Raw genomic sequence first — 4,397 nt, 5'->3', positions numbered from 1 at the left:
TAACTCGACCAATGCTGGCGCTCGAACGGTGGTAGCGCTCGGATTTTCATTGAGCGCCAGGCATTGGTCGATTTAGAGGGGCATGCGAGATTCCCGAATGCTATGCGAGGGCTCTAACGGAAATGTCTATTGGTTTCGGTATGGATGCAATTGCGAGTGGTTCGGCAAAGGTAGTCGTTCCGATGCGTCCATGTCGTGGCCAAATCGATAATTCGATTTGAGCCCTCGTATAGCATTTGGGTCTCTCGATTGTGATTCCGCATTCCAGTCCCTTTGGGCAATGCTTGAGCCCGCATCCCAGGGGGTTCCCTTCCCAATAATCTGCCTCGCAACCCGATTGCTATGCGGTGAGGCTCCTCAGCCGCCTCGGAACTATCTGTGTATCAGACGCATCGCGGGATAAGGGGTTGGCCAACGGTAGTCGCCCCCAAGCGCGTCCGATGCTCTTGGACCATTCCGAGGCGGCCCTGAAGCCTCTTCCGTCTAGCCGTTGGGTCCTTCTCAGCCCGCATCCCTCGCCTCGCACACCCCGATTGCTATGCGCGGTGAGGCTCCTCGGCCGCCTCGGAAACTATCTGTGTATCGGACGCGTCGCGGGATAAGGGGTTGTCACTGGTAGTCGCCCCCAGAGCGCGTCCGATGCTTGGACCATTCCGAGGCGGCCCTGAAGCCTCTTCCGTCTAGGCCGTTGGGTCCTTCTCGCCGCATCCCTCGCCTTGCACCCCGATTGCTATGCGGTGAGGCCTTCCTCGGCCGCCTCGGAACTATCTGTGTATCGCAAGCGCGTCGCGGGATAAGGGGTTGTCACTGGTAGTCGCCCCCAAGCGCGTCCGATGCTTTGGACCATTCCGAGGCGGCCCTGAAGCCTCTTCCGTCTAGCCGTTGGGTCCTTCTCGCCGCATCCCTCGCCTCGCACACCCGATTGCTATGCCGGTGAGGCTCCTCGGCCGCCTCGGAACTATCTGTGTATCGGACGCGTCGCGGGATAAGGGGTTGTCATTGGTAGTCGCCCCAAGCGCGTCCGATGCTTGGACCATTCCGAGGCGGCCCTGAAGCCTCTTTCGTCTAGCCGTTGGGTCCTTCTCTCGCCGCATCCTCGCCTCGCACCCCGATTGCTATGCGGTGAGGCTCCTCGGCCGCCTCGGAACTATCTGTGTATCGGACGCGTCGCGGGATAAGGGGTTGTCAACTGGTAGTCGCCCCAAGCGCGTCCGATGCTTGGGACCATTCCGAGGCGGCCCTGAAGCCTCTTCCGTCTAGCCGTTGGGTCCTTCTCGCCGCATCCCCTCGCCTCGCACCCCGATTGCTATGCGGTGAGGCTCCTCGGCCCGCCTCGGAACTATCTGTGTATCGGACGCGTCGCGGGAATAAGGGGTTGTCACTGGTAGTCGCCCCAAGCGCGTTCGATGCTTGGACCATTCCGAGGCGGCCCCTGAAGCCTCTTCCGTCTAGCCGTTGGGTCCTTCTCGCCGCATCCCTCGCCTCGCACCCCGATTGCTATGCGGTGAGGCTCCTCGGCCGCCTTGGAACTATCTGTGTATCGGACGCGTCGCGGGATAAGGGGTTGTCACTGGTAGTCGCCCCAAGCGCGTCCGATGCTTGGACCATTCCGAGGCGGACCCGAAGCCTCTTCCGTCTAGCCGTTGGGTCCTTCTCGCCGCATCCTTCGCCTCGCACCCCCGATTGCTATGCGGTGAGGCTCCTCGGCCGCCTCGGAACTATCCTGTGTATCGGACGCGTCGCGGGATAAGGGGGTTGTCACTGGTAGTCGCCCCAAGCGCGTCCGATGCTTGGACCATTCCGAGGCGGACCCGAAGCCTCTTCCGTCTAGCCGTTGGGTCCTTCTCGCCGCATCCCTCGCCTCGCACACCCGATTGCTTATGCGGTGAGGCTCCTCGGCCGCCTTGGAACTATCTGTGTATCGGACGCGTCGCGGGATAAGGGGTTGTCACTGGTAGTCGCCCCAAGCGCGTCCGATGCTTGGACCATTCCGAGGCGGACCCGAAGCCTCTTCCGTGCTAGCCGTTGGGTCCTTCTCGCCGCATCCCTCGCCTCTGCACCCCGATTGCTATGCGGTGAGGCTCCTCGGCCCGCCTTGGAACTATCTGTGTATCGGACGCGTCGCGGGATAAGGGGTTGTCACTGGTAGTCGCCCAAGCGCGTCCGAATGCTTGGACCATTCCGAGGCGGACCCGAAGCCTCTTCCGTCTAGCCGTTGGGTCCTTCTCGCCGCATCCCTCGCCTCGCACCCCCGATTGCTATGCGGTGAGGCCTCCTCGGCCGCCTTGGAACTATCTGTGTATCGGACGCGTCGCGGGATAAGGGGTTGTCACTGGTAGTCGCACCCAAGCGCGTCCGATGCTTGGACCATTCCGAGGCGGCCCCCGAAGCCTCTTCCGTGTAGCCGTTGGGTCCTTCTCCGCCGCATCCCTCGCCTCGCACCCCGATTGCTATGCGGTGAGGCTCCTCTCGGCCGCCTTGGAACTATCTGTGTATCGGACGCGTCGCGGGATAAGGGGGTTGTCACTGGTAGTCGCCCCCAAAGCGCGTCCGATGCTTGGAACCATTCCGAGGCGGCCCCGAAGCCTCTTCCGTGTAGCCGTTGGGTCCTTCTCGCCGCATCCCTCGCCTCGCACCCCGATTGCTATGCGTGTGAGGCTCCTCGGCCGCCTTGGAACTATCTGTGTATCGGACGCGTCGCGGGATAAGGGGTTGTCACCTGGTAGTCGCCCCAAGCGCGTCCGATGCTTGGACCATTCCGAGGCGGACCTGAAGCCTCTTCCTCTAGCCGTTGGGGCTTTCTCGCCGCATCCCTCGCCTCGCACCCCTGATTGCTATGCTGTGAGGCTCCTCGCCGCCTTGGAACTATCTGTGTATCGGACGCATCGCGGGATAAGGGGTTGGCAGTGGTAGTCGCCCCCAAGCGCATCCGATGCTTGGAACCATTCCGAGGCGGCCCTGCAGCCTCTTCCGTCTAGCCGTTGGGGCCATCTCGCCGCATCGATTGCTATGCGGTGAGGCTCCTTGGCCGCCTCGGAACTATCTGTGTATCGGACCGCATCGCGGGATAAGGGGTTGTCACTGGTAGTCGCCCCAAGCGCGTCCGATGCTTGGACTATTCCGAGGCGGCCCCTGCAGCCTCTTCCGTCTAGCCGTTGGGGCCATCTCGCTGCATCCCCCACCTCCTCGGCCGCCTCGGAACTATCTGTGTATCGAACGCATCGCGGGATAAGGGGTTGGCAGTGGTAGTCGCCCCAAGCGCGTCCGATGCTTGGACTATTCCGAGGCAGCCCTGCAGCTCTTCCGTCTAGCCTTTGGGGCCATCTCGCCGCATCCCTCGCCTCGCACCCCCGATTGCTATGCGGTGAGGCTCCTCGGCCGCCTGGGAACTATCTTCGTATCGGACGCATCGCGGGATAAGGGGTTGTCACTGGTAGTCGCCCCAAGCGCGTCCGATGCTTGGACTATTCGAGGCGGCCCTGTGGCCTCTTCCGTCTAGCCGTTGGGGCCATCTCGCCGCATCCCCCACCTCGCACCCCGATTGCTATGCGGTGAGGCTCTTCGGCCGCCTTGGAACTATCTTCGTATCGGACGCATTGCGGGATAAGGGGTTGTCACTGGTAGTGGCCCCAAGCGCGTCCGATGCTTGGACTATTCCGAGGCGGCCCTGCAGCCTCTTCCGTCTAGCCGTTGGGGCCATCTCGCCGCATCCCCCACCTCGCACCCCCGATTGCTATGCGGTGAGGCTCCTCGGCCGCCTTGGAACTATCTTCGTATCGGACGCATCGCGGGGATAAGGGGTTGTCACTGGTAGTCGCCCCAAGCGCGTCCGATGCTTGGACTATTCCGACGCGGCCCTGTGGCCTCTTCCGTCTAGCCGTTGGGGCCATCTCGCCGCATCCCCCACCTCGCACCCCGATTGCTATGCGGTGAGGCTCCTCGGGCCGCCTTGGAACCATCTTCGTATCGGACGCATCGCGGGATAGGGGGCTGTCACTGGTAGTCGCCCCAAGCGTGTCCGATGCTTGGACCATTCCTAGGCGGCCCTGAAGCCTCTTCCGTCTAGCCGTTGGGGCCTTCCCCGCCCCATCCCTCGCCTCGCACCCCCCGATTGCTATGCGGTGAGGCTCCTCGGCCGCCTTGGAACCATCTGTGTATCGGTACGCATCGCGGGATAAGGGGTGGCACTGGCAGTCGCCCCAAGCGCCGTCCGATGCTTGGACCATTCCGAGGTGGCCCTGAAGCCTCTTCCGTCTAGCCGTTGGGCCTTCCCGCCCCATCCCTCGCCTCGCACCCCGATTGATATGCGGTGAGGCTCCTCGGACCGCCTTGGAACTATCTGTGTATCGGACGCATCGCGGGATAAGGGGTTGGCACTGGTAGTCGTCCCAATCGCA

The sequence above is a fragment of the Cryptomeria japonica genome, unplaced genomic scaffold, assembly GCF_030272615.1.
Source record: "Cryptomeria japonica unplaced genomic scaffold, Sugi_1.0 HiC_scaffold_42, whole genome shotgun sequence".
Taxonomy (NCBI): domain Eukaryota; kingdom Viridiplantae; phylum Streptophyta; class Pinopsida; order Cupressales; family Cupressaceae; genus Cryptomeria; species Cryptomeria japonica.
This window is presented reverse-complemented; position numbering follows the sequence as displayed.